This window comes from Peromyscus eremicus, chromosome 2 (assembly GCF_949786415.1).
Source record: "Peromyscus eremicus chromosome 2, PerEre_H2_v1, whole genome shotgun sequence".
Classification (NCBI taxonomy): Eukaryota; Metazoa; Chordata; class Mammalia; order Rodentia; family Cricetidae; genus Peromyscus; species Peromyscus eremicus.
In genome coordinates, this window is record NC_081417.1 from 39,854,804 (window position 1) to 39,872,026 (window position 17,223).

The 17,223-nt window shown below is 44.7% G+C and overlaps 1 protein-coding gene across 1 annotated transcript in view; it reads right to left on the minus strand.

Annotated features, from left to right (window-relative positions):
* The window catches only part of Dnajc5b (DnaJ heat shock protein family (Hsp40) member C5 beta), a 75,863-nt gene extending 60,558 nt beyond the window's left edge, over positions 1-15,305 (minus strand). The window contains exon 1 of the mRNA XM_059254038.1: positions 15,190-15,305. The gene's annotated coding sequence lies outside the window, so the exon portion shown is untranslated. The remainder of the gene's footprint in view (positions 1-15,189) is intronic.
* Positions 15,306-17,223: the final 1,918 nt, after the last annotated feature.

Sequence of the window (17,223 nt, forward strand, 5' to 3'; positions counted from 1 at the left end):
TGCACTAAGCACACCAGGGCCTGCATAAGCCTCTGGTGTCCCCGGAGGATCTCTGCAGCAGTGCCTTCCAACCTGCTCATGGAAGGAACGGCAGTTGTACCGTCCTTTGTAGGTGGGCCTCCTCACTCCGGCTGTGGAAGAGAAATTTCAAAGGAGTGGTCCGAACCCCCTGAACTGCAAGAAGCCTCTGGCTGTCGTCCTGATCTTCCAGTCCTGACAGCCTGCGTTTACAGCTTAGTCTTACTGAAGTGCCCTTTGAAGGTACCCGGAACTGTACAACCATAGCTGAGTGGCCTCTCAGAGGGAGTGAGAGTGGAAAGGCCCCTCTCAGAATAGGGTGGGTGGGCTAGAGATGGCTCAGCCATTAAAGGCTGGGCTCACAACCAAAAGTATAAGAATAAGGTGGGTAATATTTTTGCCGATTCTTCAGCAGTGACACCCACACCCCTGGGTTCTCGACATGCAAGATCAGATGGGCTCCCATGCTGGTGGCATCTCTTCCTCTGCCCCCTCTGCCTCCTTCACACAAGTTCCTCTTGTAAGTCTCCATCCTCTGGAGAACAAACCCATTGTCCCTCATCACCATCAAGTCCCATGCTCCCTATTACAACCCTCCTCCTCCTCCCAGTGTCTTATAGAAATCTTACAAAGTTGTCTGGATTGTTCCACACCACAGACACAGCCAACCAGCTGTCTCTGTCACCCCACCCCACAGATGTAGGAGCAACAAAACACCAGTCCCTCAGTCTCTCTCCCAGCACCTGTCCTACCAGACCTTAGATACTGTCACAACCAAGACAAGGTAGGGTGAAGGACTAGACCTGGAGGTAAAAACCTGGACCCTTGAACCTGGATCTGGGAAGTGGCAAGTAGTACATCCTGACTAGTTTTATGTCAACTTGTCACAAGCTAGAGTCATCTGACAAAAGGGGTCTCAGTTGAGGAAATGCCTCCATAAGATCCAGCTGTAAGGCATTTTCTTAGTGATCGATGGGGTGGGACCGACTCATGGTGGGTGGTTCTATTTCTGGACTGGTGATCCTGGGTTCTACATAAAAGGAGGCTGTGCAAGCCAGTGAGCAGCACCCCTCCATGGCCTCTGCATCAGCTCTAGTCTCCAGAGTCCTGCCCTGTTTGAGGTCTTGTCCTGACTTCCTTCAGTGATGAACAGCAATGTAGAAGTGTAATCCAAATAAACCCTTTCCTCCCCAAGTTTCTTTGGTCATGGTGTTTCGTCACAGCAATTATAACTCTAATTCAGAGGAGATGGGGGGGTACCAAGTACTTATCTAACTGTATCTCTGCCCCAGGCTCCTGTACATAAATGTCTACCAAAAGGCCGTCTTTGTAACTTTCTTAAAAACTCAAGCAAGATACTCAAATGAACACTCAGTTCAGTCCAAACACAAAATTGATCTGCATTCAATGTGACTGTATTGCCCTCTAGTGTTCAAAAAGAAAACAACCGTAAACAGCAGTTCTCAACTTCAAAATATTCCTCACTCTCACCCGTTTTCCACATCCTTAGTGTCTCTCCTGCAGCCAGAATGTGTATTGACTAGTTTATATATGATTCATATAAAATTTAAAATCGGAGTGTGCGCCCAGGCCACTATACTTCCTGGGCATCCCTACCCTTCCTGTCTAGCTCTTCCGGACACTTTGCCCTGACCCTTGGTATCCCTGTTACCTACAGGGTCTCGTCCTGGTGCAGCCAGCCTCAGATCTGGTTCTTATCTCCTCAAGGTAACCTTGGCATACCGCTCACTCGCTCCATCCCATTCACCAGGCTGATGCCTTCGTGCCCATGTGTCCTTCCCAGTCATCACCGTCATCCTCCTTCCCTTCCCTTAGCCTGCTCTGGTCCCTGATGTCTTCAGCCTCTTCAGCCCTAAGCTCCAGCCTCACATCATGCCCACCTCGACCTGCCTTGACAGCCCACTCCCTTCTAAACATGTTGCTGCAGTTAAAACTCTCAGACACTTCTGAGCTCCTCCGTCATCTTTGCACCCTTTTTCCAACCACTTTTCCGGTCAGCTAAGACTGTCAGATCAAGTGTAACTATGCCTTTGTCAACAACCCTAACTCTTCATCCCATCCAACACTTGGCTGTATGTCTCAGTGGAGCACAACATTTCCCACTCAAACCTCAGTCTCTAGTCCTAGGAAGAGCTCACACTTTTCTGTTGACCTGATGGAGGCGTTCACCAGGACGGTTCTCCTGACCGTCCCCACCTTGCTTCTATCAAAAGACACTCCCTCTTATCTGGAAGGGAAATGCTGTATTCTATTGTCAACAAAGCATTTCATGCGGCTACATTTGACCTACGCAATAACTGGGACAAATTCTTACAAGCCAAGAAACGAGGCCCCAAGCACTCTCCCACAGAAATCAGTTGTTGACAGAGCCTGGGTAGGAATAAGCTTCCTGAGAACCCCTGTCATGTGAGAAGTGGATTCTCTGTCCACAGGCTCCAGGGAGACCTTGGTCACCACTGCTGGCAAAACACATGCAGTTAATTTATTCCTGTCTAAAAGAAAAATGCGAAACAGCCTGGAAAGCAAGAGTTATCTCCCTTTTCTTGGAAAGTTATGAGTACAAAGGATAGAGTTTCCTTGTACATCTATTGATCTGCCATTTTCAGAGTCCTTGCCTGAGACCTGACTCTCCATTCTCAATATTCTGGGTCACAGCTTTGGAACAATACTCTATGGAAAGTCAGATCAAGCTCTTATGGAAGCATCATGCCACAGAGACGAGACACATGAGTATAGGCTGTGATGAGACCACGGAGAACTCACTGATCTAAGTGCCCTACAGTTAAAAGATTAGCTGATTTTCTGTAAACATATAATAGGAGCTAAAGCCAATTCTACTGGGAAAGGGGACCCAACTGAGCCACCCATCAAAATTTCAGACAGGTACAAGTCTCAGCTTTTTCCTGGGCCTTTCACTGAAGCATGAAGACCATGGAGCTCTGCTTCTGTCAGTAACATGTGCACTCCTCTGTCCCATTTTTCTTCTAATACGACTTTCTTTGTTGTGTACCTATATTGCTGTACATGATGCTGACCTCCACACGGGCCCTCGCACAAATGCTGTCCTGGACGTGGCCCACACTGGCTGGGACCACAGAGCTTCACTTCATCAGAGCTGATGTCTACAGGCTATACCAGAAGCTCTGTTCTGGGAGATATGGCCTCTAACTGGACTTGGGTAAGGAACTCACTCTTTTCAGCCAGAGTGTTTCCCTCTGTTCAAAAGAGATGTTTGCTGTTGTCAAAATCAACTCAACAGCACTGTGAGGACTAATTATATTGTCATGATAAAAGAAACTCCAAGAGCACCTAGGAGGGGGCTACAAGGACACAGGACAGAGGAGTCTGTATATAAGATGGACTTAGGTGCTTACAGTAAAGCTTGCTATTGGACAATGTTTCCTTAAAGCATGGGATGGGCAGGGCGGAGGGAGGCTGGACAATGGCAAACAGCAGCAGCACGTGGGGCAGTAAGAACCATCTCCACAGAGGGAGGCCCAGCCCGTACTGGGTGAGTCAGCGTCAGCACACACCTACAGAATGATTGATTCATGCACATTTTAAGCTGTTTATAAAAGATTTGGGAGAGGAATGGAACAGGATTGAACTGGCCCATGGGGACAGATGAGACAATGTAGGAGAGTTCTGTAGATCCGAAGATATCAGTATTAAAGGGATGCCTCAGAATTCCTGCCCACCGCAGCCTGCGGCAGGCCTGGCATGCTGCCCCTCCACGGCAGAGTGGGTAGTGGAGGGGCACGGAGTTGTGGTAAACACTGCACAGCGAATGTCCGAACAAAGCACAAGGGTGTGGCTTTCAGTAAATAGTAACTGTTAATGTTCCATGGAGCCCTTTCAAAGGAGAGTGGGGCCCTTCCGTAGCTGCCCGCTGCACACAGCACACGGTCCAGCGTGTTCACACATGAAGACAGGTCACGGCTTTCCCTGAGCTTTGAGCAACAGCTAATGCCTTCAGCTCTCTTTCTTCTGGGGGAGGGAGGAACTCTGGGACGCGTGGAAAACTGCCCACACCCAGCTGAGGCATTTAAGAGGTCTGGGATCCCAGCTCTGCCATGTGCTAGCTGAGCTGCTTAGATAAACTTGTTCAACTCTCTGAGTCTGTTTCCTCATTTCTAAAATAGACAAACATGTTGTGTAGTAAACAGTGTTGATCCGCTGGAGACTGGATGGCTGTCCACTCAGGGTCATTGTTACAGCTCATCGTTCTCTGGGTGTGATCGCTAATTCTATGGGCCAGCTTGCCTGGGCCACAGGGTACCCAAATATTTGGTACAACATTCCTCTCTTTGCGGGAATGTGTTTGGGATAAGGTTAATATTTCAATCAGTAGACCCCCAAAAGCAGACGCCCTCATCTTCAGTTGTCAGCCTGAACAGAGCAAAATCTTACCCTCCCTAAGATTAGAGCAAAGCTCCTCCTGACTGACAACTCACTACAGAGACATTGTTTTTCCCTAGTTTCCAGCTCAAACCTTGTACCCACTTTCCTTGGGTCTCAGGATTATTCACTCTGTGTCCTAGGATTTGTCAGCTTCCAAATCATGAGAATCAGTACCTTACCTTATAAATATATCCCATTGGTTCTGTTTCTCTCAGAAACTCCAACTAATATAGTATGTACTTAAAAATATTTTATGATTGATTTTTTTTTTTTGAGACAGTGTTTCTCTGTGTAGCCTTGGCTGTCCTGCAACTTGCTCTATAGATCAGGTTGACCTCAAACTCACAAAGATCCTGCCTCTGCCTCCTGAGTGCTGGGATTAAAGGCATGTGCCACCATCACCCGGCTTATGATTGATTTTTTTTTTTAATGTCAAAATTGAGAAAGTAACATCTGCTTGTATAGGCATTTGAAATTCTTTGTTTAAGAAGCAGGAGAAATGGCCATAGTATGCTGTTCAGTGGGTAGGTCTGATCTTCTAAATCCAAAACGTGTAGCAAGGGTAGGGGCAGGGAGACCCACTCTCTGAGTAAGACATTTTAGATTTCTATTTTCAATTTCTTCTTTGTATAGCTTCTGAATTTTAAGAATCGCATTATTTGTGCTATGGTTTTACCGTTCGTTGGCTATGATGAGATCACTGATGCAAACCCGGTTCGCTAGAGAGAGAAGCTGGTCTGGCTGCCTCTTGCTGCAGTGTGTAGAGATAGTGAAGGGTTCTCACCAGCACAGGCCCAAGAAGACAACGTCACACGATCCCAGGCACAGGAAGAAGAGCTGCAGCCGTTTCAGGAATCAGGGAAAGGGAGAATTTGCCACAGGAGGTGGGGTGCGAGGGACACAGACCGCCCCCACTGACAGGGCTCCTCCACGCACCAGCAGGGGTGGTGGTGGCCTGGGAAGAAGAGCAAGTGCATCCTTGACGTCAGTGTGGAGACGCTCTGCACCCCGAGGATAGAAGGGGGCTTTAAAGGGGTTGTAAGGGAGGAAGAGAAGGAAATGTAGGATGTGGGGCTCCAGCTGGCATGATCTCTTCCTGTCTGTCCAGGCATGACTTTGACAAAATAGTCCCTTCTGACTGCTGCAGGTATCTTTTTAAAAATACGTTTGTCTTTTTTTTAAATTTTCTATTTTTGAAATTATAATTTCATAATTCCTCTCCTTCTTCTTTTTCCTTCTTCCAAGCTCTTCCAGGTACCTTTCCTCACTCTCTCAAATTCTTGACTTCTATTTCTTTGTTTCTTGCACACACACCTACCTAAATGCATCAAGATAAGCTGCTCAGTCCATATACTGTTCCCGGTTGGTGTTTTCCAGGGCTGACTGCTTGTGTTGGAGAAACAATTGGGGCTCGTCCCCAGGGAAGACCATTTTTCCTTCTCTTAGCATTTTCCAATTGCTTGTCACTGTTTGTCTAGGGCTGAGGCCCTGAAAGCTTTCCCCATTCGGTGCGTGTCAGCATGTCCACTGACATTGTGTGTTTGTATTTTTGCCTGCATGTAACATGTGCACCATGTGTGTCTGTGCCCATGGAGTCCAGAAGAGGGCGCTGGTTCCCTGGGAACTGGAGTTAAGGGTGGTTGTGAACCCGCATGTGCGTGCTAGGAACTGCATCTGGGTCCTCCGAAAGGGCAGCAAGCGCTCCTAACCAATGACCCATCCTGCCCCATGCTGTCAACGTCTTAACACATACCACCTCTGTTCCATTTGGGCATTGCAAGTTTGCTCCTCAAGTTTCCATTTTAATTCTTCTGTTTCCTCGTCTTTACAGAGCAGAAAGAGAAGCCAGATACAAAGGCTCACATACTACAATGATTTCCACACAAAGGGTGCTTCCCGTCAACAAGGAACTAGAGATACACACAGCAACAAAGATTGTGAAAACATCTTGTGTAAGGGGAGAAAAGAAAGAGTATAGTTTATTTTATTCCATTTATAGAGATTCTTGGGTGAGGAAAAACTAACCTAGAGAGGTACACTGATCGGTAACTACCCATAAAAGCCTAGATAATCAAATAGAAGGAGACATGGAACAAATTTACTGGGGTGATAGACAAGTTTTATGTCTTAATTAGGGCAGCAGCTACCTGGGTACATAAATTAATCAAAGCATACATCAGTGAACATCTAGAATAAGTGCTTTTTATTTAACGTAAGTTGTACTTCAATAAAAATGAAGATATAGGGGAATTAGTTTTTGAAAAACAAGTCATAGAAGCATGTGTGTAGTAGTCTCATGTGAAAACGGACCTCGTCTCTATATATCATAGGAACAATACACACATGTAACCATGGAGAACATGAGTGCATGTATGTACTCAGTCAAGTCTGTGTATGTATAGAACATTGCTGGAGCATATATAAAACATGTAAAGTTCCATAGAGGTAGGCTGGGACTTGGGACAATCTTTTCTTCCTGAATGTGTGTGTGCCAGGACCCCACAGCCATGACAGGCCCACTGCTTTAAGCACGGTGTGCGTCAGCAGCGAGCGCCCCGTCTCGACAGCCGCGATCTCCAGCCTACCGCCATGACACTTCCAGTGGCTTCTTCCAAAACTGCGGTTTTGTAGCGAGTGCGATGGTGCAGGCCTCAAATTCCAGTAACTGGAAAGCTGAGACAGGAGGATGGCTATGATTTAGAGGCCAACTTTGCTACCCAGCAAGACCATGTCTCAAAAACAAAACAAAACAAAAAATAAACAAAAAAGTTGTTTTGTTTTGTTTTTTCTGCACAGAAGTGTGGGTTTGCCTAAGCCGAAAAAATCCTTGTTGCTTCCTGTTTCTGTACCGTAACAGCCAGTCTCCACAGAAGGATTAGAGGACGTGATACCATGCCTTACTATTTTCACTATTACTTTTTCTTTTTTTTTTTTAACTGTTTGGCCTCATCTTCGTTTGGCCCATGCTTGATCACTCAGCCAGGCCTGATCATCTGTCCTGACGGTGCTCTGAGTCCACTGCCCCATGGCCTTCCTGCTGTTGCCACCCTAGACCAGCTGCCTCTCTCAGGTTTGCCCTGCCAGTCCAACTGGAACCTTCTCCAGCCTTTCTCCATCTCCTCTGTGCCCTCGCTGTTCTCTTAAAATGTAAATAACACGTTCTCACTGTTCTGTTCATAACCCTTCAAAGCTTCCCATTCAACTTAAGCAAACAGTGCAGTCTCTTAGCACACCCGGCCCTCCGGCTTGGCTCCTGACTCTTTCTTCATGGTTGCCTCTAGCCAGTTCCTTCCTGTCCACTCAGACTCCTCAGTTCCTTAAACACAAAGTTCTCTCCACTGGTTCTTTGCACATGCTCTTCCGTCTTGACACATTCTTCTGCTCTCTGGGTCCCGTGTCTCCCAAACTACTTGGCTCAAGCTTCAGAGAGCTGTCTACAGCCAGACTGTCATGTCTAACGGAGGTAGAAGCAGAGGGAAGGACGCAGGGCAGAGGCTATGGGTTAGGAATTCAGCCTCAGCAACGCTAAAGAAATGGTGTGAAGACCGCGGAGAAGAGGAAGTGCTGGGTAGACAGGAAGTTGAAAGTAGCCAGATCCATCTGGTTTATGAGGAATGAGGAGGAGGAATGAGCGGATGGGTGGCTGATGCAGCCAAACAAGGCGAAGCAAATGCAGCCCTTGTTTTGCAAACATCTATTTTTAAGGCAGGGAGTTTTAGAAAGGAGTGTCCAGTGCATTGCAGAGATGTACGGGGAGGGGGATGAGCCAACTTAGGAAAAGATGGTAACAACTGGACCAGGCAGCAACAGGCAGGGTTTGCTGCGAATGATCGATTTGAAAATGCAGAGCTATGAGCTTGCGAACAGGATGGATGAAGACAGAGAGACAGATAGACCTAGGTGTCCAAGAATATTTCAGATACCCACTAGAGCAACTGGGCATCCAGTATGGTTACTGGTTGAGATGGGGATCTCCAAGGGGAGCAGGTTGACAGAAGATAGTGAGTTACATCTGGAGTATGCTGACATTCGGGTATTTGCTCCCGAGTCAGCACACAAGATTTAGTTCAGACCTAGCCCTCGCGGTAACATGCAGCACCTTACCCACAGACACCTACTTGGACCTTTTTGTTCCTCTCTGTCTATACGTTTCTAGAGCTCCTGTTTATGAAGTCCCAGTAAGGCATGTGAATTGTTTCCTGTGCTTGTGGAGTTGTTAACACAAAGGGAGAACGATGAGAACAAGACCAGTCCTGCCAGGCTCCAAATTTTCATTAGAAAACGTGATTCTTCCTCAAGCATGGATCAGTCAGTCATATTGTTTCTCTTCCTTGAGATTCCTTCCATGGCTCGATGCTCCCTAAACACTCCAGACCACTTCGCCTCTTCTTTGCTGAGCCCCAGGGACACTTTGAAATCCACAGTGTACACATTTTTCACATAGTTAGAGTTTCTTCTTTGCCTTTGAACTCTTGGCAGGTGTACATGTCATGCCAACTAAATCTTTGAACGTTGAAAAAGTCCAGCTTAGACAGTATTTCATTTTTTCTAATGCCCTGTGCTTGGTACAGTCCCAGGAACACACATTTTCAAAAAATATGAATTGGATTGAAACCAACATTGAATTCTTTAGGGTGAAAATAACTACCTTGAAAGGATGTGATATGATGGGAGATGGCACATTGGTTAGGAGAGTGAAACCATATCAGTTTCTCACACAGGAAGAAATAGAACCCAGTACAATAAGGAGCCTTTCAAAAATGATAGCTTTTCATTGTAAACATTCTCCAAAGGAGGAGAATGCTTGATGTGAGGTGTAGCTCAGGGAACTTGCCCAGTATGTTTGAGGCCTGAGTTCACTCTCAGCTCTGCAAAAAGTGAGTCAACCAATTCAAAGTTCCTTTTCTGAGATTGCACTTAGTTTGTGAACAATATTGGTTCACAAAATGCAGCACTTGTCACTTATAGTAAGGACACCCAGAAGTACTGATACCCAGTAATGACACCCAGAAGTACTGATACCCAGTAATGACACCCAGAAGTACTGATACCCAGTAATGACACCCAGAAGTACTGATGCCCAGTAATGACACCCAGAAGTACTGATGCCCAGTAATGACACCCAGAAGTACTAAACAGTACAAGTGACAGGACTTGGGGTGAATGCCTTCCTTTTGGTTAGAGCTCTGTTGGCATGGCCATCTTGATATTTGGGCAATTTAAAGGAAGGGTATCCAATGACTCAGCTTGTAACACCATTCTCCAGGCAGAAGAGGTGAGGCAGCCACCGCGGTGGCCAGAATATGCTTGTCAAGATGGAGAAAGCTGTCTGTCATGGGGGAATAGAGTGGCAGCTATAGGATTTGTCTTGTGAGCCCTGGCCAGTCAGCCTTTAGCTTTTGGCACTCTACCACTGGCGCCACTATTTCATATAAACTTTCCACTGGGGCCATCCCTTCTCCCTCCACACAAGACCTCCAACACACAGCTTGTAACAGAGACACAGCTGAGAAACTGAGACTAGGAAGAGTGGATTCAAGGTGGGTGGGTCAGGATTACTGGGGAGCAATGAGAGGCATGCCTCCGGAGGTAGCAAGGACAAAGGGTCAGGTACTTCAGTGGTTGCCTCATAGCTCTGCTGAGGGCTTGTTTTCGAGCATACCTTTTCCCTCCCAAGATTCCCAGGAGGCACAGGGTAAACAGCACGAGAGATCCTTGTGTCCCCGGTGGCACCAACACCCATTGACTCTGGGTCACATTCCTTTCCAGACCTCACAGGCCTCGGGTTGCAAAGGCCTTGTTGCACAATCCTTAGAGGAATGGGTATGATGGGGGCTGGGTTGGGCCGAAGGGGTGTGCCCTGTATGTGTCAGGGATCTATGTGTGGCCAGGTGCCAAGGCACCCAGCTGGTGGCAGCAAGACTCACAATTTAATGCCTCAGGATCTTTGCGGAGGTACCTTTCTTTCTTTTATCCCCTCCTGAGGCTTTTAAGTAACATTGTCAAGCTGCAAGATTTGGGGTAATTTTAGGGAAAACATTCCAAAAGTTTACTAGGCATACCTTCATGTCATTTTTCTAGAGAGAGCTGGGACTTCAAAACCATATTGCAGAAGCTGAATCTAAACTCCCTTTCTTCCTGTTTTCCACAATCAGCTTCCTGCCATAGTGTGTGCACATTTCTCAATATATTACACAGCTTTTGAAATTAATGTGGAAGCGGAAAGAGAGACCACAGCTCTGCTCAAAGCCTATGTCACAATGGACTGGTTTTCCCTGAAGGAACACTCATACTTCTCTTTACCACAGACAAGTCTGCGTGGAAAGCCAGGAATATATAGAAGAGCCATTTAGGGGTCAGATGTTTTAGTTGACTATAAACCAATATGACTCTATAAGACCATCTACATTTGCCAATAGCAACAAAAATATTCATCACCTGCTTCCAATGATGGAGCAAACTGACAACCATGACAATTAAGATGATTTATCTGCCGGGCGGTGGTGGCGCACGCCTTTAATCCCAGCACTCGGGAGGCAGAGCCAGGCGGATCTCTGTGAGTTCGAAGCCAGCCTGGTCTCCAAAGCGAGTTCCAGGAAAGGCGCAAAGCTACACAGAGAAACCCTGTCTCGAAAAACCAAAAAAAAAAAAAAAAAAAAAAGATGCATTTATCTAACAGATTATTTGTCTCACTTCACTTTCTTCCAGAGTTTAGATTTTTGGATAGATATTAATATATTTGCAAGGAATTCAGTTAGAAATGTGGGGTACCTGTGTCCAGAGAGTGCCACGGCATAAACCTACAAACTGATTGGAGATGCAAGACATATGTAGTGCTATAGAAAAACCCTGGGCAAGGTTGAGAAAGCACCTGACTTAACAAGGTAATGCCAAATAAAATCTGAAACCATAGGGAAAAGTTCCCGAAGCCCCACTTAGCAAATATATTGGGTAATAAGGGTAGGTCACTTACCACTTACGTGTGAAGTAACCTTGGCTGCCATACAAAGTGTCTACCCATATACATGCAGGCTACACATATACACTCATAAATGAACACAGTCTGCCAACTAACAGATTCTCCACAGGTGCCTGGCCTGAGGAGAGTTCTACCAGGGTCTAGAACAGAAACTACAAGTGGCTAGGATTCTAATCTGAGGAAATATCAAATGAACCCAAACACTGAGTTCTTGAGTCCATTCACTTTATTCTTCTCAACTTTATCTACACAGCTTCTTTTCTGTTCTCATGCTTAGCTCCTCTCAGTCCCTTCTGCTGTTCTCTCATCTCTATCTAGTTCTTTCCATCTTTCTTCCCCTCTTGCATATATATATATATATATATATATATATATATATATATATATATATATCCATTCATTAACAACTTGTTAGTAAAAATTACAAAGTAAACTCTCAGGCACAAGCATTCTGATAAGAGTCACACTTGGCAAAGACTTGGTCAGCTTAATTGGTGACTGACAACAGCTGTGGGTTGTAAAAGTTCTATCTCTTAAAGGGATAGCTACAAGGGTTACAAGGAAAGAAATTAAACCAATGAGGAATTTAAGGAAAAGGCAAAGAATATGTGCACTATTTTATGTGATTAATAATATCCAGACATGGTTAGTCAGTTAACAGCCCTTTTCTGTTAATCACCCGAATCTCAGGACCTATACATAATTAGTCTACTGAGCCTAAAATCTTGCATTAAAAACTGGTGTAGAAATAAATACAAAGTGTTAATTGTTTTTTGAATCAGAGTAGGGAGGTGCTGGTGGAGGAAGCTTAGGGCAACACAGGTGCTATTGATCTCTTGAAGGACTCAGATACACCAAGGCCACCCACCTTCCCTATCACTTCTGGTTCACTATAATTCTTCTGAAGGGTTTTGATCCAACAAGGCCAGGCACCTGCAATTCTGCTCTGTGAAAGTTCTACAGGGACACTTTGTCTGGCCAGTTTTGCTTTGTCAGTGGCTAAGGATGGAGAACAAAACCTCTAAGTGTCTACAGTCCACATGGAACAATAGACCTAGTCATGAAGCATATTTTAGTATGTTTCTACTCATATAAATTGTACAGTTAAATAAAAAACCATCTTCTAGACTATCCACAATTATGTGTGCCCATAAGACTGAGATGCAATCATGAGATTACATGCACATATAACATGGAAAGGCACGGTAAATGGGGAGAATCATAGCTGTTATTGCACAAGAAGTTTATAACAAGAAATAGCCAATTCATCCAAAAGGCAGTAATTCCATAATGCCTTGTGTGATGGTTTCCTCCAACAGAACCCTTGGTTCTGATAGGTTGACCTTCTGAGCACTAGCTGTCACCTGCTGTATACTCGCATGGTCCTTTGCTACCATCAGCTCTCAATAGCCTACAGTGTAAAAGGCAAGACCACAGGAAGACTATAATTGTTACAAAGTAAATTGCATAAATGCTTACTAGAGTGTATACATGCAGTGTGTCCTGTGTACATGTTTGTGTAGTGTGTGTGTGTGTGTGTGTGTGTGTGTGTGTGTGTGAACATGCAGAGGCCAGAAGTCAGATCTGAGTCTATCCCTCTCCACGTCATCATCATCATCGTCATCATCATCATCGTCATCATCATCACCATCATGGAGGCAGCTTGTCTTGAGGAACCTAAAGATCACTGATTAGGCAAGACTAGCTAGCCAGTAAGCACCAACGATCCTCCTGCCTCCACATCCTAGGTCTGTGCTTGCATGCATGTACCAACATGCCCAATTTTTCACATGCGTACTGGGGATCCGAACTCTGGCCATCTCATGTTTTCACGGTAAGCATGTTAAGACTGAGCCATTTCCCCATCCTATTTTTTGTTCATTTGTTTTCTTTGTAATGGGCTATATCCCGTCAGGCTTCAAGATAACTTCTCTCTGTTTTCATTATTATCTCAACCTTTTGGGTGGGTTTGGGGTCTTTTTGTGACTGTGATTACAGGTCTATTAGTCTGGTGCTGATGCAGAGGCTGGGAGGGGAACATTGTTACCTCTAGAGAGCATCTGCATTCCCCAATAACCTGTGGGGAAAATGAGATATTCTCATTTTTAGAATATTCTAACTTGAAGTGCCAAGAGTTAGTTCAATATCAACTAACTCAACATGAGTCAAGGACAGAGTGTACTGGACCAGTCACCTCCTTGACAGGACTTGGTTCCCAGCCAACACACAATCTCTGTGCTGATTTCCTCGGGAGATGGAACTGCTGGGATGATGTCCTAGTCTCCTACAACTCTAAAATCCCATGCCACACGACAAACACAAAGTTCATGAAACATTACTGTCAATAAAATGCAAATGCAGATGAATTAGGAAATCATGTTTTTTGTCTTTTAGTTTAGGTAAAGCCTAAGCCTAATTTTTAACTATCTATAAAATGAAATCAGTCTAAAAAAGTGGCCAAAGACAATTTTCAAAGTCTTAAGAAATTGGACCACGTTTTAATCGTGAAAAATTATAGCAACTTTCCAAATGGAAGTTGAATGTGTGCTATACAGTTAGCATGCAAGCACATTCTGCTTTGACCTGGGTCCCTCCGGGTGTTATGTGCTGTGGGGTACTGCAGCTTTCCTAGAGTAGGTCACTGGTCTTACTGCTGTGATGTATTTATTCAAGACATGGTGGGGGTTGAAGACTGTTAAAACTGCCCTGGTCTCTTTCTTGTCCATTGTGCCTGGTGTGCCCTGTGGGTAACTGATCTCCCTCAAAGTCCTGGGTTACTGCTTTCATTGATGGAGCATCATAACAAACAGATCTTGCAGACTATGCTCAGAAAAGCCTGCCTGAGTAGTCAGGGGCTCTGACTGGAGGTTGCTGTGTGTTAAGACCCAAGGGAGTCCAAATAAAGATGAGTCAGGGCTTGGCACCAATACTGAGCTCTGCCCTGCTGCTCAACAAAACAGCTATTTGCTGTCCCTTGGAATCTCTCTAGGCCTCCAGTAAGAAACAAATACTTTAGAAGCCAAAACCCCAAGGCAAGGCAAAGAAAACAGAACTATTCACATGTCCAGCAACTATTTCACTGGAGGATCCCTAGATGGGGGTGGAGTGGGTGGGGATAACTGTGGATGGCTCCAGCTGAACTGTAGGACTTGACTTCTCAGCCAGAAGGCCTTTCTCTTTCTCTGTCCCTAGGGGTGGCCTTTTGCTCTTGAAACCTCAGAATTTCAAAACTAGACTTTGGAGTTAATCTCCATCATTAACCCATAAATACACCTTTCTTCACCTTATATGAATTTTTATTGTATTTTAAAACTATATCTATTAAAATGATTCTTTCACTTAAATGTTTAAAATATTTCTCTTCTCTGTCATTCTGGGAGAAGCCATTAAAAAGAAAAACACCCATGCAGAATATTATCATCAAAGGAGTTATTTTCTTTAGAAAGTTGCTGTGAACTGACCACTGGAGATCCCTGTGCCTTCTGAATTTTCCTAGTGACTGGGGAGAGGCCAGTGGGGGGGTCTGAGAACTTTGGAAATGCCTGGTGTTGTGGCTTCATGGCCTTGTGAATGATTGTAGAGAGGATGTACCCCAGCTCTGCTTCTGCTGGGAGCCCCTCTGGATTCCTACCACTCTTTAGGAATGGTAGGTACCTTAGCTGCTGCCTCTGTGCCATGCTGCTCTTCCTGGAGACATGTTCACCTATGGGTGTCTCCTTTTTCTCTAGACACTAGCAAGTTCCACCCTTAGCTGAACAAAAGTTGTGTACCTGTGCTGGAGTCATGGCTGGCTGGTCCTTCTGGCTCCTCCTGGTACGTTCTACCTCTGCTCTGTCAATAACTCAACTTCTGTTGCTTTCCTTCTCAGATGCTAAGATCCAGTCTGTGTTGGGTATTATGATGTCACAGGGTGAATTTTTGCTCCCCCACCCCCACCACACTGCCCAGCTGCAACCTCTCTGTCCACATCAGTGACAATCTCCCACTTTCCATTCGCTTCAGCCCTCAGAACTTTTCTAGAAATCTCAAGGAAGAGACCTAGAAGGCCACCCAGCTCCCCTGCTCTGTACATAACAACATCGAGGCCCTAGATGGTAACGCGTCTGAGTTAACTAGAGCCCAGAGGCCCTCAGTGCTGACCGCTAGCCCTTTTGAACACATTACATTTCTACCCTGCTCCCCTCTCCAGAGTTGGCTAACACTAGGAGTTTCCGGCAGGAGGCTCAAAAGACTACCTGCCTCTGTCCATGGCCAGAAGCCACCCAGACACAGTACATGCAGTAATGCAGCAGTCTCAGTGGACACCATTTGTTTTTCTGACAACCCATAGATGCCAGGAAGTGCTTGTCTTAACCCGGACTCAGAAATCCTGACCCACCAGACCAATTCTAGAATAGCAAGTCATGTGACTTCCGAGTAATGGATGTTTTCACAGATTTGCAGATGAATAACAAAGTAGAAGCTACTAATCATATTCACTGCAATGACATATCAGTTGCTAGTATTCACTGGAAAAGGAGTATCAGTAAAGCAACAGATTCTCACTACAACACAGTTCTTGTGTCTATCTCCTTTTTGTAGACAGACATTACCCCTATGATGGTAAGGGATTATCTTCACTGCATGAGATGACTTGTGCCTCTGAAGTCATAAAGTTGTTCTTTCAGAGTACCTTGGGGGTGTAGGAACATATATCACACTGTTGTAATACCAACAACTAACATTTTATATCATGCTTCAATATTTACAAGCCATTTTCACATATATCATTTCATTTAATCACATCTCAGTGAGGTAGTATATTATTTTTAGTACAATTTTATGGATGGGAAAATTATAGCTTAAAGTGGTTAGGACTTGCACAAGATCACAAAGCTAATTAAGTAGAAAGGTTAACATTAACTGTGAACCAGATCTTCCAGTCAAGCATTTTCCCCACCATAGGGCTTCCCCTGGCTCAGAACTGTCATTTGGTCCCGGAAAATATTTAAAGGCACCTGCATTTAGTGACCCTTCAAGTAACGAAGAAGAAATCATTCCCATGGGTTATAAATGCCTTTTTACTAACCTCTTAAATGCCTTCATAAAACCGCTTGATGGACACTAATTTCAAACTTTAATCTGATGTAATTACTGCCCTTTCACTCAGCTCCCCATCTGTGGATGCTCCAAAGGAATCCATTATGGACGTGAACAATATTCAGACGGAGGAGTTCTTTGCAGCACTGTTTATAACAGGAGAGAAATTAGAAGCTCAGCCATAGGAAAGTGGTAAAAACGAATTATGCTAAACTCCTGAGAACGGTGATTTTGAACAGCGTTTCCTCAACGTTGGCCATTTGTTCGCCAGGAACACTAAGTTTACTTGACATTTTCCTTTCGATTAACTCATATTTTAGCAAGAAAACAGTGATTGAAAGTACTTTACATAACAGGTAGAACTATAGCATCAGTGATCATGTCTGATGATGGTAAAAAAAAGATGAGACAAGGACAAGGGAATGTTTGTTACTAATGCCTTAGTTTTGTCCTGATATCTAACCGAAATACACAACCGACCTATACAAATAACAATTAATATCTTTCATCTCCATCAAAAATTGATCTTTCTATACTAAAATGCAGAACAACTTTTCATCACTCTATAAAAGGTTCAATACAGAAATGAAGTATGTCTCTAATTCCATATCATAGCTAGATCTGTTTATATACACCGTGCACTAAATCACAATCCCCAAGACTTGTTTTAATGATAACCTTACTTAGATAATGTGTACTCCTAGCAGTATGTACAAGGATCAGGG